This window comes from Piliocolobus tephrosceles, chromosome 18 (assembly GCF_002776525.5).
Source record: "Piliocolobus tephrosceles isolate RC106 chromosome 18, ASM277652v3, whole genome shotgun sequence".
NCBI lineage: Eukaryota > Metazoa > Chordata > Mammalia > Primates > Cercopithecidae > Piliocolobus > Piliocolobus tephrosceles.
This window is the reverse complement of record NC_045451.1, coordinates 71,661,348-71,687,702: the sequence shown is the minus strand read 5'-3', so window position 1 is coordinate 71,687,702 and position 26,355 is coordinate 71,661,348.

Below are 26,355 nucleotides of genomic sequence, written 5' to 3'. Positions count from 1 at the left end.
CATTTTCTGATTAACAATTGGTTGAGTTTATTGGGGGAACCCGTCCCCCATATTTCAACATAGGTTCTTTCTCTTTTCCATAAGTGTCAGCTGGCTGAGAAATAAAGAGAGACAGTATAAAGAGAGGACTTTTATAGCTGAGCTGCTGGGGGTGATATCACATATAGGTGGGACCGTGATGCCCACCTGAGTCTCAGATCAGCAAGTTTTTATTAAGGGTCTCAAAAGGGGAAGGGGTGTAAGAACAGAGAGTAGCTACAAAGATCACATGCTTCAAAGAGCAAAAAGCAGAACTAGTAATAAGGGTCTAACAAAGATCACATGCTTCTGAGGGAACAGGACAAAGGGAAAAAGCAGAACCACTGATAAGAGTCTATGTTCAGCCGTGCACGTATTGTCTTGATAAACATCTTAAACAACAGAAAACAGGGTTTGAGAGCAGAGAACCAGTCTGACCACAAATTTACCAGGGCAGAGTTTTTCCCCACCCTAGTAAGCCTGAGGGTTCTGCAGGAGACCAAGGCATATCTCAGTCCTTACCTCAACTGCACAAGACAGACATTACCAGAGCGGCCATTTATAGACCTCCCCCCAGGAACACATTCCTTTCCCAGGGTATTAATATTAATATTCCTTGCTAGGAAAAGAATTTAACAACATCTCTCCTACTCGCACGTCAATTCATAGGCTCTCCGCAAGAAGAAAAATATGGCTCTTTTTGCCCGACCTTGCAGGCAGTCAGACCTTACGGTTGTCTTCCCTTGTCCTCTAAAAATCACTGTTATTCTGTTCTTTTTCAAGGTGATTTCACATGGTTCAAACAGACATGTTTTACCATCAATTTGTACTGTTAACACAATTGTCACAGTGGTCCTGATGTGATGTACATCCTCGGCTTACAAAGACAACAGGATTAAGAGATTAAAGTAAAGATAGGCATAAGAAATTATAAAAGTATTATTTGGGAACTAATAAATGTCCATATTAAAATGAAATCTTCACAATTTATGTTCTTCTGCTGCAGCTCCAGCCGGTCCCTCCATTTGGGGTCCCTGACTTCCCACAACAGAGTTTATATGAAGGCCTGGAATCAATGGAAAGGAATGTTTAAGTTAAGATAAAGGATTGCAGAGACAAAGTTTTATTGTGCAGAGGAATCTCTCAGATAGCAGACTTCAGAGACAGAGCAGGTTGTATGATGTTTTATTAGACCTAAAAGTGTGCCTGGCTCTTTGTTGATTATCTCCTGGATCTGGAAAGAAAGGAAGGAAAACAAAGGGAAAGGGGATTCTCTACAAGATGTTGATTTTTTCGCACAAGAGACTTTGCAGAGCAATTTCAAGGTATGGCAAGGAAACATATTTTGGGGTTAAATATTTTTTCCCTTGTCTTGTAATTGACAGAGCAGGAGTATCACCATCTCAGATGAGCACCACCATTCTAAAGTTGACCTTGATCAAAAACTGCCTAAATCCAAAGGGCATCAGCCTAATGGCTAAGTTCACCATAACCACAAACCACAAATAACATCTCCAACCAGAAATATTCCAAACCCCTCCCTGACCAGAGACATGCCAGCCCCAAGATAACCAGAGATGTCAGCCACAAGCTAACCTCCCCTCTGACCAGACACATTCCAACCCTGCCATAAACTTCTTCTCCACACAGAAACACTCCAAGCTCTCTTACCAATAAATACTCTTAGTCTGTAAGAGAGAGTGCTCCTGACTGAAATCAGCCAGAAGACCCTCTCAGGTTTATTCTCCAAAATAAACCTGTTGTTGACTGTTAAGCCACTTTTTGTGTTTCTTTCCTCTTCAACTCTTACAGTAATGTTATGCCAGAGTCAGATTGAAAAGTAAGGCACGATATATAGGGTCAAATAAAACACATCTGATGAGAATTTATAGTTTGTAGGGGATGACTCTCTAGAACCCTCACTTAGGAATTTGGGCAAGATAAAAAATCAGAGCCTAACCCTCAGTAGAAACAGCCACTTTCATAGAAGTGGCCATTTTTAATATCTGAAGCTCTGTTTTTAGTTCAAGGATATTTTATTGGTTAAGAAATATTGCACAACAGAGATATAACTAAATACATATCCACTTCATATATTATAAAATGTCTGTGTAGTATTTTGAAAGTAATTATAATTTTTGCACATTTAGATACTTGCAATTATCAAGCCAACAGTCTCCTCACCAGTATTTTTCTAACTCTTTCGTTCAAATATTCATCAAATGGCTTGCGGTTTTATTTAATGAAGTGCAGAGCTCCATAAGTATTTATCATAAAACACGTGTTAATGCACACACCCAAAAGCAATTCAATCAATGGGAAACTCAGAATGCACTCCAGTCTCCACACCTTATGTTTCCAAAAAAATGTAAATCAGTTACAGCCATCTTGGAGGGCACTTTTAGAAAAACAAACAGAGAAGAGATTCCTTAAAGTAATGGATTTGTGAAGAAAATGAACAACAGTATAAAGCACTTTTTTTCTTTCTAATGCCCAATAAATTAGAAGTATTAACTCTTGGTGGTTTTTTTTAAAAGATAAAATGCACTCAGTACATTTATTCTTCAATTCTACTGAAGTCCATTACTGCTTCATTTGCACTTTAAGTGACAGTGCTTTCACTCAAATTTTATTCCTTAATAGCTAACTTAGTGTAGATAAAATAGGGAAATGGGAGAAACATGGTGATTTTTAGTCCCCAGCTCTGTATTTGAATCTTTGCTGTCTTGTAAACCTGATTTTCATTTATGGGATTTTTAAGGTGATTAATAAAATAAAAGAATGCCAGGGATATGTAGAATCTTAAAAGACCCACTACAGCTGTCTGATTGCCTGGGTCACTCTATGAAATATATGGCCAGTCTGCTTTCCAGTTGCTTGCCTGACCCAGTATCTCAAATCAGACTATCAGAGATGTTAACTTTTCCTGAGTGTGTGCCACCAAGATCTCTGTGTTTTAAACTACCTATGTATGGGGTTTTCCTTGCCCCCAGCAAATCACATTAACCCTCTGGCCAAGAAGCTACCACTTCTCATTGCCCACCCTCCCTGGCCTTGCCCTGGAAGCATGTGCATGAATAATGACTCTGGAGGGAGGTGAAAAATGAATGACAATAATACCTGGCTAAAATTCCGCAAATTCCCATTATTCTTACGAAAGTTGCAGTTTTTCCTTGAGTAAACTTTCCTAATTTGTTGTATTCCTTTGTCATTTTCCAGAGTCCTGCAATGGTTGTTTTTGACAATTTTGGCCAGTTTTATCATTACTTTTTAGGGAGAAAAGTTGCTAAGATATTCACTCTATCATACTGGAAGTCCTCAGTCCATCTTTATAATTTTAAGCCATTGAGATTTGGGAATTATATGTTACCTAACCTATCCTGACTCATACTGATACAGCAGGTATCTGTCTACCTATCTATATCAAAATTCTAGGAAATCCTAGAAATAAAAAACATTATAGCAAGAATTAAGAATTTCTTTGATGGGTTCATCAGTAGACTGGACACAGCAATGAAAATTATCTGAGTTTGAAAATACATTGGCTGGGCGCGGTGGCTCAAGCCTGAAATCCCAGCACTTTGGGAGGCCGAGACGGGCAGATCACGAGGTCAGGAGATCAAGACCATCCTGGCCAACACGGTGAAACCCCGTCTCTACTAAAAAATACAAAAAACTAGCCGGGTGTGGTGGTGGTGCCTGTAGTCTCAGCTACTTGGGAGGCTGAGGCAGGAGAATGGCGTGAACCCGGGAGGCAGAGCTTGCAGTGAGCTGAGATCCGGCCACTGCACTCCAGCCTGGGCGACAGAGCGAGACTCTGTCTCAAAAAAAAAAAAAAAAAGAGAATACATCAATAGAAACTTCACAAACTAGTGTTCAAAGAGAAAAAAAAGAGAAGAAGCAAAATATCCAAGAAATGTGGAACAATCACAAAAGGTGCAACATATAGAGCAGGAATACCAGAAGGAAGAAAGAAAGAAAAGAACGGAAGAAACATTGGCAGTAATTATGACAAGAACAATCAATGACAAACACCAAATCACAGCTCCAGGAAGGTCAGAGAACACCAAGAATGATAAATATCAAGAAATCTATAATGTAGCCATATTTTATTAAAACTGCAAAAAAAAAAAAAAAAAAATCAGACAAGGAGAAAATCTTGAAATAAGCCAGAGGGGAAATATTACATCACCTATAAAGGAGAAAGGGTAAGAGTCACACTGGACTTCTCTTCAAAAACTAATGAAGAAAATACATGAAGAAAAATATTGGAGTGAACTACAGTAGTTCCCCATTACCCACAGGGAAAGTGTTCCAACACCCTCAGTGGATGCCTGAAACTATGAATAGTACCAAACCTTATGTATATTATATATTTTTTCTATACTTATGATAAAGTTTTTATACCTATGATAAAATTTAATTTCTAAATTAGGCACAATACACTTGCAATAAGAGGCCAAGATTAAGTGAAATAAGGGTTATTTCAACACATGCACCTTGATACCATGACAGCCAATCTGATAACCAAGATGGTTACTAAGTGACTAATGAGTAGGTAGTGTATACATTGGATAGGTTGGACAAAAGGATGATTCACATCTCAAGTAAGATAGAGAAGGACCACATAAGATTTCATCACACTACTCAGAATAATGTACAAATTAAAACTTATGAATTATTTTATTTCTGTAATTTTCCATTTAATATTTTCAGATCACCATTGACCATGAGTAACTGAAATCATGGAAAGTGAAACCACAGATAAGAGAGGACTACTGTTTCTGAAATGTTGAAAGAAAAATACCACAAACCTTGAATTCTATATCCAGCAAAGTTATCCTCCTAAACTGAAGTACAAAGACTGTCAGATAACAACAACAACAACAACAACAACAACAACAACAACAACAGAAATCTTGAGGGAATTTGTTGCCAGTACATCTTCTGTGATTAAAATGTTAAAGAAGTTTCTTAGAAAGAAAGAAAATAGTATAGGGCAGAAACTCAAATCTATGTATAAAAATGAAAGAACATCAGAGAATCAAAGAATGAAGGCAAAATAAAATATTTTATTTTTCTTATTCTTCATTTGTCTAATAGATAGCTATTCATTCAAAACAATAATAGCAACAACATATTGGGTGATGATAGCATATAGACAAATGAAATGTATGACAGTAATGTCATAAGCATTACGAGGGAGGAATTGAGTATAATCTATTATAAGGTGTCAGCACCACTCATGAAATGGTACAGTGTTATTTCAGAGTGGACTTAGACTAGTTTAAGACTACATTGCAAATTCTACTGACTAGTACAAACACTAAAGAGAGAGAGAAAAAAAGAGAGAGTGAATTGACATGTAGAAGCTGGAAAATAATGGAGTCATAAAGTGCTCAATTAAAATCACCAAAGGCAGAAAAAGAAAAAAGTTAAAAAAAGAAAAAATAATAACAAAGACAATGAGTAGAAAACAGTTACAAACATTGTAGCTATTAATACAACTTTATTAATAACCACTTTAAGCATAAATTATCTAAATACACCTATTAAATTAGAGATTTGCATAAGGGACTGGAAAAACCCACCTAAGTTTTTGCAAGAAAAGCACTTATGATATAACATATATAAATTAAAAGTAAAGGGATAAATACAGATACCCCATGCCAACTCTAATAAAAAAAAACCTGAGGTAGCTATATTAATTTCAGACAAAGGCTTAAGAAGAAAGACATTATTAGAGATAAAGTGGGACATTACAAAATGATAAAGACATGAATTCTCTAAGAAGACATAACAAACCTTAATGTGTATGCAGCTAACCACAAAACATTAAAATACCTGAAGCAAGAAAATAATGAAACTTCAAAAGAAAAGCCCATGCAAATCCACTATTATAACTGGGGATTTTAACATTGCTCTGTCAATAATGTACAGATCCATCAGGCAGAAAATTAGTAGAGATGAGGGCACCTCACAAGAAATGGTAAAGGGAGTTCCTGAAGTTGAAATAAAGGGATGCTAAATAACAACATAAGAACACGTGAAAATATAAAACTCATTGCAAAGTTAAGAAATTAGTCAAATTCAGAACAGTCTAAGACTATAATGATGGTATGTAAATCACTTTTAAACCTAGTATAAGAGGTAAAAGATAAAAGTATTTTAAAAAACTATAGCTACAGTAATTTGTTAATGAATAAACTATGTATAAAGGATGTAAATTGCAACATTCGTAACACAAAATGTGGAGAGTGAGAGAAGTTAAAGTGTAGGGATTTTGTATGTAAAGTTAAGCTGTTATCAGTTTAAAGTAGGCTGTTTAAATTATAAGATATTTTATGTAAACTTTGTGGTAAGCACAAAGAAAAAAACTTATAGTAGACACACAAAAAATAAGAGAAAATAATCAAAACATACCACTACAAAAAATCACATCACAAAGGAAGGCAGCAAGAGAGGAAGAAACAAAGGAACTACAAAATTCAGCAATTAACAAACAATGAATAAAATGGCAGTAATATGTCCTGACTTAAAAATAATTACTTTACGTGTAAATGGATTAAAATACTAATCAAAAGACACAGAGTGGCTGAATTGATAAAAATAAGAACAATCCAACGGTATACTGCTTAGAAGAGACTCACATGAGTTTTAAGAACAAATAGGCTAATCCAGCATATAAACAGAACCAAAGACAAAAACCACATGATCAACTCAATAGATGCAGAAAGGCCTTTGACAAAATTCAACTGCCCTTCATGCTAAGAACTCTTAATAAATTAGGTGTTGATGGGATGTATCTCAAAATAATAAGAGCTATTTATGACAAACCCACAGCCAATATCATACTGAACGGACAAAAACTGGAAGTATTCCCTTTGAAAGCTGGCACAAGACAATTTTCACCACTCCTATTCAACATAGTATTGGAAGTTTTGGCCAGGGCAATAGGGCAGGAGAAAGAAATAAAGGGCATTCAATTAGGAAAATAGGAAGTTAAATTGTCCCTGTTTCCAGATGACATGATTGTATATTTAGAAAACCCCATCATCTCCGCCCAAAATCTCCTCAAGCTGATAGCAAAGTCTCAGGATACAAAATCAAGCTGCAAAAATCACAAGCATTCCTATACACCAATAACAGACAGAGAGCCAAATCATGAATTGCTTCAAAGAGAATAAAATACCTAGGAATCCAACTTACAAGGGATGTGAAGGACCTCTTCAAGGAGAACTACAAACCACTGCTCAATGAAATAAAAGAGGACACAAACAAATGGAAGAACATTCCATGCTCATGGAGAGGAAGAATCAATACTGTGAAAATGGCGATACTGTCCAAGGTAATTTACAGATTCAATGCCATCCCCATCAAGCTACCAATGACTGTCTTCACAGAATTGGAAAAAACTACTTTAAAGTTCATACAGAACCAAAAAAGAGCCCACATTGCCAAGACAATCCTAAGCCAAAGAACAAAGCTGGAGGCATCATGCTACCTGACTTCAAACTACACTACAAGGCTTCAGTAACCAAAACAGCATGGTACTGGTACCAAAACAGAGATATAGAGCAATAAAACAGAGCAGAGCCCTCAGAAATAATACCACACATCTACAACCGTCTGATCTTTGACAGACCTGACAAAAACAAGAAATGGGGAAAGGATTCCCTATTTAATAAATGATGCTGGGAAATCCGGCTAGCCATATGTAGAAAACTGAAACTGGATCCCTTCCTTACACAAGGTGTATAAAATTTATACAAGGTGTATACAAATTAATTCAAGATTGATTAAAGACTTAAATGTTAGACCTAAAATCATAAAAACCCTAGAAGAAAACCTAGGCAATACCATTCAGGACACAGGCATGGGCAAGGACTTCATGTCTAAAACACCAAAAGCAATGGCAACAAAAGCCAAAATTGACAAATGGGATCTAATTAAACTAAAGAGCTTTTGCACAGCAAAAGAAACTACCATCAGAGTGAACAGGCAACCTATAGAATGGGAGAAAATTTTTGCAATTTACTCATCTGACAAAGGGTTAATATCCAGAATCTACAAAGAACTCAAACAAATTTACAAGAAAAAAATCAAACAATCCCATCAAAAAGTGGGCAAAGGATATGAGCAGACACTTCTCAAAAGAAGATATTTATACAGCCAACAGACACATGAAAAAATGCTCATCATCACTCGCCATCAGAGAAATGCCCAAATCAAAACCACAATGAGATACCATCTCACACCAGTTAGAATGGCAATCATTAAAAAGGCAGGAAACTACAGGTGCTGGAGAGAATGTGGAGAAATAGGAACACTTTTACACTGTTGGAGAGACTGTAAACTAGTTCAACCATTGTGCAAGACAGTGTGGCGATTCCTCAAGGATCTAGAACTAGAAATGCCGTTTGACCCAGCCATCCCATTACTGGGTATATACCCAAAGGATTATAAATCATACTGCTATAAAGACACATGCACACGTATGTTTATTGTGGCACTATTCACAATAGCAAAGACTTGGAACCAACCCAAATGTCCATCAATGACAGACTGGATTAAGAAAATGTGGCACATATACACCATGGAATACTATGCAGCCATAAAAAAGGATGAGTTCATGTCCTTTGGAGAGACACGGATACAGATGGAAACCATCATTCTCAGCAAACTATCACAAGGACAGAAAACCAAACCCCGCATGTTCTCACTCAAAGTGGGAATTGAACAATGAGAACACTTGGACATAGGAAGGGGAACATCACACACTGGGGCCTGTTGTGGGGTCGGGGGAGCGGGGAGGGATAGCATTAGGAGATATACCTAATGTAAATGACGAGTTAATGGGTGCAGCACACCAACATGGCACACGTATACTTATGTAACAAACCTGCACTTGTGCACATGTACCCTAGAACTTAAAGTATAATTTAAAAAAAAAAAAAATAGGCTGAAAATGAAGGAATGGGCCAGGTGAGTTGTCTCATGCCTATAATCCCAGCACTTTGGGAGGGCCAAGGTCAGGGGATTGCTTAAGCTCAGGAGTTTGAGACCAGCCTGGGCAACAAAGAAAGACTCCCATCTCTACAAATATTTTTAAAATAAATATTTTAAAAAGGAAAGTGAAAGGATAGAGAAAAATATTCCATGTAAATTGTGAACAAAAGAGAGCAGAGGTGGCTGTGCTTATAGCAGACAAAATAAACCTTAAGTCAAAAACAGTCACAAGGGACAAAGAAGGTCATTATATAATAATCAAGAGGTGAACTCATCAGTAGGATATGAAAATAGTAAACATAAATGCATCTAACATTAGAGCATATAAATATATGATACAAATGTTAACATAACTGAAGGAAGAAATGACAATACAATAATAGTAGGGACTTCAATATCCAATTTTCAACAATGGATAGACCTACCAGACAGAAAATGAATAAGGAAACATTTGATTTTAAAAATACGTTAAACCAAATGGATCCCAACAGACATATACAGAACATTTCATTCAACAGCAGCAGAATACAAATTCTTCTCAAGTACACATGGAACATTCTTCAGGATAGATCAAGTGTTAGATGAGAAATCAATCTTAACAAATTTAAGATGATTGAAATTATATCAGGTTTCTTTTCTGACCACAATGATCTGAAACTAGAATCAATAACAAGAGAAAAATTTAAAAATTCATAAATAGGTGTATATTAAACAACATACTCCAAAACAACCAATAAGACAAACAAAAAAATCAAAAGGGAAATCAAAAATTATCTTGAAACAAATAAAAATGGAACAGTAGAGGGGGTTGGATAAAGATGGCAGATAGGAGGCAGGGCTAGCTTGCAGCTCCTGCTCAAACAGACAGAACAGCATGTGGAGACTCACATCATGAACTTTTGCTCCAAGAACTACCACAGGAACATACCAGGAAAGCTGAGAGAATCCACAGACTCTTTGAAGGAAATGGATTGTGGCTGCAGGCTCCCTGAGATGCTAAAAAACTGAGAGTCTGCTTGCTTTCTCGGTGGAGTGACTGGTGGTCTGTGGCAAGTTCTCAGCCCTGGTCATCAGCTGCCTGGAAATAGACTCAGGGCTATTGTGGAGGCATGCTGGGAGTGAGATCACCCTTTAGGACTGTGGGCTACATGGGAGCAAGATCAGTCTATGACTGCCAGCTTTCCCCCGCTTCACTGGTGATCCCTATAACTCAGCAGAGGCTGCCATAATCCCCCTGGGAACATAACATAACTCCATTGACCTGGGAACTCCACCCCCATCCCCCACAGCAGCCATGGCAAGCCCTGCCCAGGGAGAGTCTGAGCTCAGAAATACCTATCACTGCCCCCACCTGGTAGTCTTTCTCTACCCGCTCTGGTTGCCAAAGACAAAGGACATAACCTCTTGGGAGCTCTATGGCCCTGCCCAGTGCCTGAGAAACCTGAATACTTAACCAGGTGCCCCCAGGGCAAGTTTGCATCCTCCCTATAGGACCACAGCTGATGCACTCTTGAAAGCACCACCTCCTGGCTGGAGGCCAACCAACACAAAACCAGCTCACTCAACAAAAATACAACCAAGGACCTTAATGGATTCCACTTCACTCCCCTGCTACCTCCACCAGAGCAGGTGCTGGTATCCACCACTGAAAGATTTGAAGATGAATCACATCACAGCAGTCTTTGCAGACACTCCCCAGTACCAGCACAGAACCTGGTAGCTCCATTAGGTGGCTAGAACCAGAAGAACAAAAACAATCACTGCAGTTTGGCTCTCAGGAAGCCCCATGTCTAGGGTAAAAGGAAGAACACCATATCAAGGGATCACCCCTTGGACAAAAGAATTTGAACAGCAGCCTTTGAGTCCCAGATCTTCCGTCTAACACAACCTACCCAAGTGAGAAGAAAACAGAAAAACAATTCCAGTAAATGACAAGACAAGATTCTTTAACACCCCCAAACGATCACACCAGCTCATCAGCAATGGATCCAAACCAGAGGAAGAAATTTCTGAATTGCCCAAAAGATCACACCAGCTCACCAGTAATGGATCCAAACAAGAGGAAGAAATCTCTGAAATGCCAGAAAAGGAATTTAAAAGGTCAATTATTAGGCTAATCAAGGAAGCACCAGAGAAAGGTGAAGTCCAACTTAAAGAAATCATGAAAACTATTCAAGTTATGAAAAGAAAAATCTTCAGTGAAATAGATAGCATAAATAAAAAACACAACTTCTGGAAATCAAGAAAACACTTACAGAAACGTAAATGCACTGGAAAGTCTCGGCAATAGAATCAAACAAGCAGAAGAAAGAACTGCACACCCTGAAGACAAGGCTTTCGAATTAACCCAACCCATCAAAGACAAAAGAATTTAAAAACATGAACAAGATCTCTAAGAAGTTTGGGACTGTGTTAAATGTCCAAACCTAAGAATAATTGGTGTTCCTGAAGAAGAAGAGAAATCTAAAAGTTTGGAAAACATATTTGAGGGAATAATTGAGGAAAATGTCCCCAGTTTTGCTAGAGATCTAGACATTCAAATACAAGAAGCTCAAAGAGCACCTGGACAATTCATCACTAAAAAATCATTACCTGGGCACATAGTCATCAGGTTATCTAAAGTCAAAACAAAGGAAAGAATCTTAAGAGCTGTGAGGCAAAAGCATCAGAAAACCTATCAGAGTAATATCAGATTTCTCAGCAGAAACCCTAGAAACTAGAAGAGATTGGGGTCATATTTTTAGCCTCCTTAAACAAAACAACTATCAGGGAAGAATTTTGTATCCAGTGAAACTAAGCTGCATAAATGAAGGAAAGACACAGTCTTTTCCAGACAAACAAATGCTGAAAACATTTCCTACTACTAAACCAGTACTACAACAACTGCTAAGAGGAGCTCTAAATCTTGAAACCAATCCTCGAAATACAACAATTTTTTAATTTTTTAAAATTATTTTAAGTATGTTTCTTAGTTTCCAAACATTCTGAGGGTAGATGTAGATTTCATTGGCTACTCATTTTATTGTTCACTTCAAAATGTATTGTGTAAGGTCAACTAATGTAATCGGTAGCTAATATCAGCTCTTTGGTTGGTACTTATTGAGTCTATTCTGGCTTGTGGTATTCTGTTCCACATGCATTTTTGTTGTTGTTATTGTCATATGGGGGTTCATTATACACTACCCCAAAATATGATACCTGGCATTTGAGAAAACAGCAGAAGCAGGAAGAGCACACTCACCTTCCCTTCTCCTCCTCCCTGAAAACAAGTCACAAATCCCAGGACGGTCACTCTCTGATCTCTCTCACTCTTCCCCTGAAGCAGGTCATAGGACCCTGATTTGAGGTGCTCTCTCCTTACTTGGAGGAAAGGAGCATTTTTATATCTGAGGACACAGGGACACACAGAAGAATCTGCACAGACAGGCTGTGCTAAGTTTTCTTGTTTATTACATGAGATCACACCCCCTTTTTTAAATCATTCTTTTTCACAAGCATCCACCTCTTCGTCAAACATGAGCATAAAAGCATACAGGTTTACCTGTTTCTTTGGGTCTTCATTTTCTTGTGAAGGTTCCTATATCAAATAAAACTTTTATGAAATAAATTTTTGTGTTTATCTCTTGTTAATCTTCCTTGTATTAGAGGGGCCTTAGGCATAAACCTAGCAATCAATGAGAAAAAAATATTTTTTATCCCCTACAGTGATAAAATATATAGATATATATAATAAAATTTGCCATTTTAAGCATTTTTATGTGTACATTTCACAATTCAGTGGCATCAATGAGGTTTTATATTCTCTGTTAGTTTCAGGCTTATACACTTACCAAATCAACATTATTACATTACCTAAATCTTCTAAATTCCCATTAACTTTTTTGCTGCTTTTTCTACCCATAATTGAAAGAGGTACAAGTTCTCTCATTATAATTTTGTAATTTTTATCTAGCAGTTTTGTAGTTTTACACTATATACTTTGACCATATACCATATACTTTGACACCATGTTGTAAGACTGATAATTATTTTATCCTCCCAGCATCTTATCTATCTTCATCTTATCAATACATAAATATCCTAATTAGCCATACACATTTTTGCCTCAAAATGTATTTCATTCTATGTGATTTTATTACCAGGATCAAGCTGAGTGACCTAAGGACAAGGCATTTCGAGTAGATGGAACAGGATCAGATTTATTTTCCTTTCATTGGATGGTCATGTGAAAATAGCTATAAACCTCATGGGTGAAGAGGAAATTCAGTGGGATGAAAAACAAAGGCAAATTTGTATTTGGTTCAATTCTCCGCGGAAACGCTTTGCTTTTCCTTCTCTGTGGTCGGTCAGCTTTCCTCAAAGATCCCAGCACGCTGCTACTCTGTGTGACTCTGAGTCATGCACATAGAAGTGACCTGGGCATCTGGCACTTTAGGAGACCCGATCTCTCTTGCTTCTGTCTTTCATATCTGTGCTATTTTCAGCCTCCGCAGAGTTTTATATACAACTCGCTCTCTCAGGCATGACTCCCGCAAGCCAGCTAGTGCCTTGTTTTGCATCTTGGCCGTGCAGGTTTGGAGTGGAAACTGAGCTTCTTCAGTTGGCACATCTTATTTGAAAGCAGTTGGCATTCACTGAGATGCACCCACACAATATTCCCAGGAAGCATGGAAAGCCCTGCTACTTGTATTTATTTTGGTTGAATTACAACAAAAACAACCTTGGATATTGAGTAACTGGGCCTTGATGGTGATAGCAATGAGAATGAATGCAAATCACTGTGAAATACCTTACACCCACATCTTGATGGCCACTTTTAAAGGACAAATTAAAAACCTGAACTCATACCAACATTGCCCCAATCCTTATCTGTCAAGAATCTTTTGACTATCCCACATATGCAAGAAAAAAACCAGCTGTTTATTTCAGTCAAATAAAGTGTTAATGCTATTCCACGTTTCAGGCTCCACCACTTTGCCCAACAAAAAGATGCCCAGGGTTTCTCTAGGGCAGTTCACAATGGCTTCTGCTTCCTTTGCCCGCCTCATTCCTATTCTCTCCTTCAAGGACGTTTCAGTAAATCACATTTTGAAGAGGTTGCTTGTGCTTCTGAAAGCTGTCCAGTTGCATAAAATATACCCTCTTTATGTCACAGATCATGGCCACCGTTTGGCTTGTTTAGATCTAATGAGATGAATATCGAGTTCTGCCCCTCCATCTGTTTCCTGCATCAACCTTAAATAATAAGATTCAGAAAATATAATCAAATGTGGAATTTATTGGAATACAAAGCTTAAGGACAGCCTCCTGGGAAGCACAGACTCCAAAGAATAGAACTCAGTGTTCCAAAGTTTGGAGTCGTTTATACAGACAAGAGCTAGCGAAGTTTAACAGAATTTCAACATCTTTCTAAACAAGGCTGAGTGCCTGGTTACAACGATCTGGTTGGTTGAGGTGGTCTTTTTCTTTTGGGAAAGGTATATTGAACGTTCCACACCGAAGATGTAACAGTCATGGGTCTTGTGTACCATCTGGTCTGAGTTAGGTACAGGACAACAGAAGAGGCAGTTAATCTATAACAAAGGTCAGCTGGCCGCGGTGACTCACACATGTAATCCCAGCACTTTGGGAGGCTGAGGCAGGCGGATCACCTGAGGTCAGGAGTTCAAGACCAGCTTGGCCAACATAGCAAAACCCCACATCACCTTTTAATTTTATTCATTTTCATAGTTGGATGTTTTTTCTTTTATAAGCGATTTCCCTATGAATGTGGCTTCTGATTTCCCACACTACTCTACATTCCCTCAGATTCATATCACAAACTGATCAATCTTCCTGCTCAAGTTAATACATTTTGGGTGAGGAGGGACATTGTTTTGCATCACTTGATTCTTCGTTTTTGTTGTGGTAAAATATACATAATGTAAAACTTACCATCTTGACCATTACTGCGTATTGGAGGAGACTAGAATATGGCACCCCCAAACATGCCTCTTTGGCATGACGACTATTGTGAGCCGATTATTGTGAGAAACTGCAGGTATAGAAGAAACTCAGAAAAAAGAGTAAAAGTTACCCTTTTGTTAGGTAAGTTTACATTTACTAAAGGGATCTCCTATCGTAGGGGTGTCTCTCTCTGTGCCAGGAAGACAGGAATGACTCTCAAGTGCAAGAGACTCATCAACGGAGAAAGCAAGGACTGAAATCTGCAGAACAAGCCTTGCCCTTGTTTACTGCACCTTTCCCAATCACCTCCCCATAACGGGGATTCCTCACACGCTTCTTTCTTGTTCCTAGCTGAAGATGACATTTAAGCCTGAATTTTAAGTCACTCGGTGGCTTACTCATTCCCCAGGTCTTCCCCACCTATTCATCAAGTACACATGTTCATAAACTTCTGTTTGTTTTTCCCTTGTTAATCAGTGTTTTGTCAGAGAGGCCCTAGTTGAGAACCTAAAAGAGTGGAAGGAAACATTCTTCCCCCCTACAGTGTACAGTTCAGTGGTATCAAATACATTTACATTGTTATGCAACCATCACCACCATCCATCTCCAGAACTACTCAGTTTGCAAAACTGAAACCTGTGCCCATTAAACACTAACTCCCCACTCAGCCCTCTCCGTAGCCTCTTGGCAACCACCATTCTACTCTCTGTCTTTGAGTTTACCTACTCTAGGTAAGTGCCTCATATGAGTGGATTCATATAGTAGTTTTCTTTTTGTGACAAGGTTAATTCACTTAATCTAATAAAGGTTTTCAGGATACGCTACCCAAAATGTGGCAACTTGACATAGTGAATTTTTTAAGCAGAGGGAATTTGAGAAACAGCATGTGTGGGAAGGTCATTCTGGCTTTCCCCTTAAGCAGGTCATAAGACTTGCAGGCAGGAGCTTCTTTCCTAGACTTGGAGGAAAGCAGGAGCCTTACCTGCTGTGTTAGTCTGTTCTCACCCTGCTACAAAGAATTACCTGAGACTGGGTAATTTATAAAGAAAATAGGTTTAATTGATTCACAGTTCCACATGGCTGGGGAGGCCTCAGGAAACTTAGAATCATGCCAGAAGGCAAAGGGGAAGCAAGCACGTCTTACCACAGCCAAGCAAAAGAGAAAGAGGGAGCGTGAAGGGGGATGGGCCACACTTTCAAACCATCAGATCTTAGGAAAACTCGTTCACTATCACAAGAGCAGCAAGGGAGAAATCCGCCCCCGTGATCCAACCACCTCCTACCAGGGCCCTCCCCTGACACATGGGACTTGCAATTTGATGTGAGATTTTGAGTGAGTTGTTGTTGCTGTTGTTATAAGGCTCCCCCAGCAAGAACTCAGAAGGGAAGAAGGAAAAGATATTTTACCTTCCTGCAAGGCACTCAGGGTTCTTCCATGTGGTAGCATGTTAGAACCTCCTTTATAAGGCTGAGTAATATTCCATTGTATAGATATATCATATTTTGCTTATGCATTCATCCATTGATGGACATAGGTTATTTCTAACTTTTAGCTGTTGGATCAATTGATCCAAATGTATATTATGTGTGTGTGTATATATATACGTATATATAAATATATAGTGATTATTTTTAGATTAAAAATACTTGTGAAATTTTTGTGAAATGTTACTTTGCAAACTATAGAGATGAACATACAGTGTCTCTTCTTTGGAGTCCTTAATACTGTGAACTATTTTAGTCAGTCCTAATGTTGAACCATCTTCAACTTCTTAGAATGATTAATAATTTTTATTTTTTAACAAAGTATTTCTGAAAAATAAGATTTTATTAGTTATAAATTTATAAAGTTATAAAATTCATATAAAAATACGAGTTTTTCTATATTCTTTACCTAAATTTATCAACTGTTAACCTCTTACTATATTCATTCCCTGCTGCTTAGACTTATATTTACTGAACTATTAGAGAGGAAGTTGCAGGTATCATTAACCTATTCCTGTAAATGCTTCAACATCTATGTACTAAAAACCAGATTATTCTCTTATACAATCACGGGGCAATTATCAAATTAGGAAATTGTTAATATTGACTCAATGCTATTGTCTAAACGACAGTCTCCATTTAAATTTTGCCATTGTCCCCACAATGTTTTTTACAGCTTTTATTCTTCTGATCCAGGATCCAACCCAAGCTGATGCATTAAATTTAGTTGTCTTGTCCCTTTAGCCTGTTTTAATGTGGACACATTTCTCAGGATTTATTTTTCTTTCATGACAGTGAAATTTTGAGTAATACAGGTCAATAACTTATAGATTGTCCCTCAAATCCTTTCCATTCCTAATGATTAGATTCAGCTTATGCATTTTTAGCAGGAATACAGTAGAATTGATGCCGTGTCCTTTCCGTGCATCGCACATATCCAGAGACGCCGGATGTCAGTCTATCCATTCTTGGTTATGTGAACCTAGACGCTAGGATGCCTATGAGGTTAAATTAACATTTTCTTTCTTGTAATTAATAAGTAACCTGTAGAGGTGGGCCAATACCCAAGATTACAAAGTATCTTTTTCTTATCTAAATTTTACCCATGAATTTTAGAATCTCTTAATGATTTTTGCCTGTATCGAACATTACTATGCTGGTAGCAACATAGTATTTCAAACTCTGTGATTTCTTTTTTATATTTATTGGTTGGCATTTTACTATAGGGAAGAGCTTTTGCCTCTTCTTAGCTCCTCCTCTTGCTTTTCTTCCTTCTTTGCCCCGTCCTTCTGTTCCGTGAACACATGAATTCCTTTTACCCCCAATGAGTTATAGTCCATTACTATCCTTATTATGTATTCTTTCATTGTGCTGCCAGATCCATTTCTTAATGTTTTATTTATTTGCCATCAATATTTATAAGTGATACTGATCTCCAGTCTTTCTATTGTGTACTACCTTTATCTGGCTTTAGTAAAGCTTTTATTTAGGTGTCATAAGAGTAATTAGAAAACTCTCAAACAATCAAAATAAAAGAAAAATTCATCTGTTTCTTCTAAGTTTGGAAAAACTTTCTTACAAAAAGTTTTGAAAATGAGTAAATCTTTTGGTCTCTCTCTCTCTCAATTTCATCAGTTGTGTGGTTATACTTTCATTTTATCCTAGATTTAATCTTGTCTAGTACAGATTTATTTGAAGTATTCTTTTACAAATATTTTAATTTTCTCAAATCTGGTTATTTTTCCCTTCTCATTTCTAACTTGGCCTTCTTAATCTCTTCTTATTTACCTCTTGATTTAGCTATCTACTGAATTTTATTAGAATTATTATTTATTTTTCATTTAAATGTATAGCCCTTAATATATGTATCAATTCTGGTTTCTTTTTTGTTTCTGACTTACAATATACAACTTTATTAATTTTTCCCTTCTGCTTTTCCTAGGTTTGTTTTCTACTACTTTTTTACGAGCTAAGTTTTATTTTAAATTATATTTTCCTCTGAGAAATAAGGTTTGGCAATAAGTCATGAATTTTCATTTGGAATGTTCATATTATCATTACTTTCAAAATATTCTGCAGTTTCAAACTTGACTTCCTTTCCGGTCCTAAGGTTGTTTTTAAGCTGTTTTTATAGTTTCAAAATGAGTGAGATTTTACTATTTTGTTTTTACAGTTGGTACTTATTTATAATATTATTTCATAGCCAGAGATATGTAATTTTTACTCTTATTTTCTGTTTGTTTGTAATATAACATATTACTAGTTTTTATCAATGTTCCAATGCTTGGAAAATCCAGTGTCTGTTTGTAAGGTATACATTTCAGTGTATTTTAGATACTTGATAAACCTTATCTCATACAAATATTCTGTAGAGGTACTTACTATATATTTGATCATGAAGGACTGAGAAAAAGGTGTGTTCAATTCTCCTATTTGTGTTTTGTGTTGCTGTCTCTTTTTGTAATGTACAATACTCCATATCAAAATAAAAAGAACTTTTCATGGCTGAAATTTAACTTTATATTACATCCTCAGCTTAATATTTTATTTAAGTTTGCCTGTTGGTTCTCTGTTCAGTTTGTTATTGAGTAGAACAAATTTAACAGATGAAATGAAGTAAGGCCCAGATAAAAATGTGAGTGGGCAAGGACCAGGCTGGCTCTGTCCTCCCCTCCCGTCTTCTCCCACCTAGCAGGGTTCTGCCACTCAGCGTTCCCTGCACAGATGAAAAGTAGTTAGGATGCAGGTTAGGGGTTAATGGGCTGCAAGAAGTCTTATTCCCGAAGAGGGTTTGTCTAATTAAATAATTCAAACTTAAAGCTGTTGGAACTTTACATTATTCTGAGCTTTGAAAGGAACGTGGCTATGTAGCTTGAGTCATGTGCCATGCAACTACAACTTCTGCACTTTTTTCCTATAAATAGGAAGACAAAAAGGCACCAGAGATAAGACCTCCTCAGACTACTGCCCCTCATCCGGAGTAATCAGTAATCTTCCTGGGGATGCAGCAAACTGTAAGCCATCAAATTACTTGCTGTAACATAGGTACTGATCTTGTATGGAAAATGTTTTAATTCTACAGTTTCTCTGTCTCTGCCTATATGACTCTCCACTTTGAAATGCTGACTCCATTCACTTGGAATTGGTGTTCCCAGTGGCCATCCTCAAGCTTTGTGCTTCAATAAACTCTATACTTAATTATATTTTCTGAATCTCATTATTTAAATTTAGTAGTTTTGTACCTACAGTAATGAATCTCAAGGAATAAATTAGTCTCTGTCTCAGTTCATTTTTTTCATTGTTATTGTTGTTGTTGTTGCTATAACCAAATACCTGAGACCAGGTAATTTATGAATATAAAAAAAAGTCTCTTATTGTTCTGGAGGCTGTGAAATCCAAGGTCAAGGGACTGCATCTAGTGAGGGCCTTCTTGCTGGTAGGGACTCTCTGCCAAGTCCTGAGACAGCACAGGGCATCACATGGTGAGGGGGCTTATAAGCCAATAAGCCAAACTGGCTTTTATAACTGACCCAGTCTCGCAATAACTAACCCATTCCCTCAGTAACTCATGAATCCATGAATTCATGAATAGATTAATCCTTTGAGGACAGGGCCCCCATGACCCAATGATTTCCCAGAGATTCCACTTCTTATTACTGCTGCACAGGGGACCAAGTTTCCAACACATGACTTTTTAGGGAACACATTCAACCCACAGCAGTCCCTATGACAAAGTGAGAAATATCTTTTGGTGCAGTATGTGCTCTCAGGCTCCTCATATCACACTGTTCCTAATGCACATGAGCCTCCTTTGGTGCTATTCCTTGTTCCTAGTCGTTGCTACACCCATGCCCCTGTTCTTGGACGGGTCTTATCTATTGTTTAAACTCTAAGAAAAAGTGCCTTTTCTGCACACTATGAGAGTATCTGTAATATTTACTGTGCCTGCAATGTGCTAAGCACTGCTCTACTGTCTTGATCTTTATCCTCAAGTAGTCATAGCTCATTTCTTCTAGATCGTAATGATATACCAGGTACTGATCAACCCCACAAAGTTGATATCAAGAAGCTTTCTGCTGAGGCGGAAAGATCACTTGAGGCCAGGAGTTCAAGACCAGCCTGAGCAATATAGCGAGACCCTAATTTAAACAAAACAAAACAAAAATAAGAACAAAAAAGAAGTTTTCCAGAGATCATACAGCTATTAGCTATGAGAATTTGAGACCAGTTCTGCCTAACTTCCACACAATCTTTTTCTCAAGCTTCAGGTGGCCAAGAATCACTTAGGGTGGTCATTGAGAATTCCAACACTCGGTAACACCAAATTCTGATTCTATAGGTCTGTGGTGGGGCTCAGGAATCCAAATTTTCCTTATGCGCCACAGCTAAATCTGAAACAAATGGTTTATGGTCCTCACTTTGAAAAACTACACAAATTATATGGGTTAAGGCCAGGAGGCATAACGATCCCTCTGACAGCTGCTCTCACTGGCTCTTTAAGAACTTTATCAGAAATGTAGATTTTGACCTCTGATACGAAAGCCTCATAAAAATACCTGCTGATTCTGTGTTCTCTAATGTCATTGGGGAAACAGGTTGGAAGAGAATACAAGTTTTGTTCTAATCACTCCAGCTTTAAGTCACGACAGTGTCTAAGAAAGTTGTTATTCAGATCGGGCACGGTGGCTTATGCTTGTAATCCCAGCACTTTGGGAGGCTGAGGTGGGCGGATCACTTGAGGTCAGGAGTTTGAGACCAGCCTGGCCAACATGGCGAAACCCTGCCTCTGCTAAAAATACAAAAATTAGCTGGGCGTGGTGGCATGCACCTGTAATCCCAGCTACTTGGGAGGCTGAGGCAGGAGAATCACTTAAACCCAGGAGGCGAAGGTTGCAGAGGGCCAAGATCATGCCACTGCACTCCAGCCTGGGCAACAGAGTGAGACTCTGTCTCAAACAAACAAACAAACAAACAAAACAAAACAAAAAAACAACAGAAAAAGAAACTTGTCATTCAATCAACACAAGGTTGTAATCTATTACTCACATTTACAAAGTTTTTAAATAATTCAAATCCCCTAATCAAAATTACTCAATATAGTTTTCCCCTTTGTGCTTATGATGTCAAATACAGCCTAAAGTATTAGAGAAAGAAAGGCAAAAAATTAAAAATATATATATTCTGCCAGGGCACCCTCCCTCATTCGACCATTTTCATGAGAGTATTTTTGTTGAACACAGAGAGCTCTTCATTCTATTTTAAGTTGTAACAGCAAGAATAACTTGGATGACTGTATGACCCTTACTAGTTGGGTAACTTTATTTGATAGAAAAATAAAAGCTCTATATTTAAAAATGAGTAGCAGCAAGCAACTGGTCAGTAACACCCTTCAAAGTAAAGACCACAAAATTCAACGCAATGGTTAATCCAGGCACAGCCCATTCATCAATCTGGATATTTCAATCAATTTCCCTCAAAAGTCTCAGTCTTCATGACCACTATAGAACACAGACCAAGAGCCCAGAGATTAGAGTGAGAAAATCTGGGAAGATGGCAAATGTCTCTTAATTGGATATTTAACTTTGAGCAAGCTGTCAAATTCTCTGAACCTCAATTTAAGGAAGCCGTACCATTATCTGAAAGGATCACTGTGAAAATGAAAGGGAGATGGAATGTAAAGTTTCCCTGCTCCAACCTTCCTGATCAAGTTCTTGTCTGTGATGGAGCAACAACAACAGTATGGTTAGTCCCAGGTTGTCACCATTCTTAAAACACAGCTTTGCAGTTTCACTTAGATAGAGGCACTTATTATTCTTACAACATCATTCAGCAATTCATTCTCATAGTAGATGTATTGCATATTATTAAACATGGTTTTGCCTCCTAAACTAGTTGTATATGTTTGATACGTATCTCCAACAAAAGCAACAGACATCTGGAAATATGAGATCCATCTTCTGGTCCACAAACCCTCAAAATTTTCAGATGATGTGGTAGGAGCAGAAGGCAGGGTGGAGGAAGTGTGGTAGGGGAGTATGATGTACTCTTGGTTCACAAGTCTATTAAAATCATAGTGAATCCAAACATATCAGTTGTATGTATTTGGCTTCCATAGCATTTTTAAATTAGTTAGTTTTTCTAATTGACAAATAATCGTTAAAGGATTTCTTGGAAGAAAAGTTTTTCACTAAAAAATTCGGGAAACCACTGATGCTACATGATGTTCTCATCCAGGGGAAGAAAGGTGGAATAATTTTTCACCTCACATGGCAAAACCTAGACTTCCCAAGCTTCGACCAGTTTTCTTCAACTCCAGCTTGAGGAAATCTATAACTATAAAATGCCTCTAGGATAATTCAGTAAGGGTTAAGCACCACATGTTATATAACAAAGACGGGTTTGATTTCTGTCTTCTTCATACCCTAGGAATGTAGGAATCATCAGTCAGCATTTGGAAGGACATTTTTTAAAAAACAACATAATTGGTATTTTAAGTTGGTCCTGTGACCCAAATTATATTTATTTGGAATATTTTCTTTTTGATGTGAAACCAAGTATTTATTTTAAAAGTTAGAAAGCACTGGTTTTACAGTGATTCAGTGGACAGAGATTAAATATCCTAAACGGCACGCATATCTGGATTTTCTGAACCCTCTTGAATGAGCCTAAGAAATGCATTCCAAAAATCACAACTCTTATGTTAACTTGAAATCCTGTCTGACATGAGGGATAGCGCTGGTATTTTGTGGGAGCTTGGGGAAGGCGGTACGGTGGGAAAAGAAGCAGGAAGTTACTAACAGTCAAGCATCACTTTCTCATAAAAAACACACTGAAATAGTCCAGAACTCTTACGCGTTTGGATGATCAAATTTTGGTTTAAGCCATTAATCTCTGTGCAGTGGGGGAAAAAAGCAAGGTTGTGTTGTTTTAGCTGATAGTCATTATCATTTTCATCAGTCCATTGTTCTACCTCATTGCAAAGCCCCAAAATTCTGAGCAGGGAACTAAAAGTCCAGGCGTTAATCTTTCTGACCATGAAAGAATATTAATTCTTCCTATTTCAATCATCGCATTTGCTCTAACGCAGCTGAAGGAGAGGGAAAAACTATTGTCTCCAGCAGAAAAAGAATCTGTCTCAAAAACAGACAGGATGGGATTAATCCATTTCTTTGGGAGGTCTCTTATCTTAAAATAATTTGAGGCAGGTTGCAAAATAAAAATGAAATATCTAGAATAGGAGGCAAGCATAATAGGAGATGCTATCAGGTGCCTGCAATAGGTCAGGGGTCTCCCGTGCCCAGAAGCCAGCCTGAAGCACATTGGGTTAGCATAATTCTATTTTTCTGACAAAAAAAAAAAACAATATGTGCCAATCAATACATCTGTAGAACACGTTTTTGGCTATAAGTTGGCTGAACCAGTAACACCTCACTCAGTGCTGTGTATAGAAGATATGATCACTTTGGTAGCTTGGTACCTTGGAAAAAGAATGTTGATTAATGTGATTCCTGAGGCATTTAATTACAGCTTCGCAAAAGATTGTTGAGACCTTTTCAAATGCGCTCTTTTCGTATCAATACTCAGTGAGAGCTGAGGACATCATGTAAGTGAGTGATAAGGCTGTGAACCTATGTCTGCCTTGAGTGCTTGCAGGAAACAGAGGGCACAGCCCAACAGAGTGGCGTAGGATTTGGTGAGGGGATACTGACAGAAGTGGAGGAGGCGAGTGGGGAAAGCCTAGGGCCTGGGCAGGACCCCAGAGGGCAGAGGGGAGGACGAGGGCACCAGGCCTGGGAACGACAAAGGACGCTGGGCCCTAGGGCAGAGAGGAATCTGCTTCTCCTCCGTCCACCTTCCTGCTGCCGGGGCTGCCCATGGGCCAAAGGAAAGTGAGAAATCAGGAAAGCATGGATGCCCCGCGTCCAGAACGCTGCCAGGGCGCAGGAGGGCGGCGAAGGGTGGAAGGTGTCTCCGCCGGCCCAGGGGAGGCCTGTGCAGTCCCGGGGAAACCCGCGATGGAGTTCCGCAGAGGCAGCGTCGGAGACAGACGGATCTGCATCAAAACCTGAATCTACCTTTGCCCACTCCATGGCGGAGGCGGGTCACCTGCTTCACCGTCCCCACTGTGGTACAGCACCACTCGGAGGGTGCTAAGAGAAAAGGGTTGCCGTTTCTTTCTTTCATTTATTTATTTATTTGAGACAGTGTCTCCCTCTGTCGCCCAGGCTGGAGTGCAACGGTGATCTCAGCTCACTGCAGCCTCCAACTCCCGGGCTCCAGCGATTCTCCCGCCTCGGCTGCAGGGACTACAGGCTCCGGCCCCTACGCCTGGCTAGATTTTTATTTTTAGTAGAGACAGTGTCTTGCTACCTTGCCCAGGCTGGTCTCAAACTCGTGGGCTCAAGTGATCCTCCCGCCTTGGCCCCCCAAAGTGCTGGGATTACAGGCATGAGCCACTGTGCCCAGCCACAAACTACCATTTCCAGGTGCTCAAGCCTCCGCACAGGAAAGCATCAGATCTGAGCTGGCCTCAGGTCGCCTTCTGCTGACAAGAGTGGGAGAGGATGCGTTCGTGTGGGCGGAGACGTCCTCTGTCCAGGAAGCTGCCCCCAGGAGCCAGACAGAAGGTACATGTGCAGCGGGAGTGCCAGGATGCGACCTCTCCGGGCAGGTGCCTGGGGGAAGGGGCGCACAGATGAAAGGCCGCTCCTCAGGCCGTCCATTGCACCCTCGGACGCACCCGTAGGCACAGAGGCACCATCCCCAAATCCCTTTCCGCAAGGGGGAAACGGCTTTCTGTGCAAATGGCAGGAGAAGGAGAAGGCGTGTGGCTTTGCAGTCCACCCACAAGAACTTTACCATAACGTCACATGCAAAATGGTAACTTTACTTTAGGATGGCGACAGACTGCCAGTTAATTCTGAGGAAAATCCCCCTGAAATCATTTTATAGGTAGGCAAGTTTCGGATACATAAACCAGAAACAAGCACACAGAGGCCTCCTTGTCTCTCCAGCCCAGAATGAGCGAAACAGCCCTGCAGACTTGGGAGCTGCACTCTGGCAGTGGCAACTTGCCCCTCTCAAGCAAGCTGTGCCCAAAATCACCAAATAACTCAGGCATATTGTAAATTGTGCATCCGGGAGAAAATTCGCTGTCGCTTGTTTCAAAGCTGCTAGTAACCCTGTGAGATCCTTCCTGATGGAGTTGAACCCGCAGTTTGTGGGTAGAATATCCAAGCATTAGACAGGCTTGCAGGGCAGCCCCACCCCAGGCCAGTTCCAACAGTCAAGCCTCTGGGAAAAGCTCTTGAATTAAAGAAAAATATTTTCTCCTCATTCACGAAACTCTTTCAATGGACTATTTATTGACTTAGGAGCTATTTCTAGATATATCCCGTCTTCGCAGGAATTAGCAGGAAAGCACCATTTCTCCAAAACTGTGTGACTATGAGAAACAGAGGCTCCCATCTCCTGCCAGTTGAGGTGAACCCTGGAGGGCGCTGCACCGGCGAGGCCATTGCAGTCTTAGATGTGCACAGTTCTAGGTGAGAACAGACACAGAGGGGCCGGGTCACAGGCTGGGGAGGGTGCTGTGGACTTGCAGAGGTCCTCACTCTAGGAATAAGTACATGAGGTAGGTCAGAGCTTTTGGGAGAGATTGACGGAAATGTAGTGAATTCACAATCTTGTATGGATTTCACGACTGTTATTCTGAATCCATAACCAGAGGTTCCAGTCATTCAGGGAAACAAACAAAACATCCTTTTAAAATATCATTGGTCCAAAGACCATTGGAATTACAATAAAAATTAAAGACAACTGTCTTTTCGCATAGTACAGCTCCTTGTGGAAAGGTGGCTATTCTTGATTAGTTTTCTAACATTTATCACCACTCGG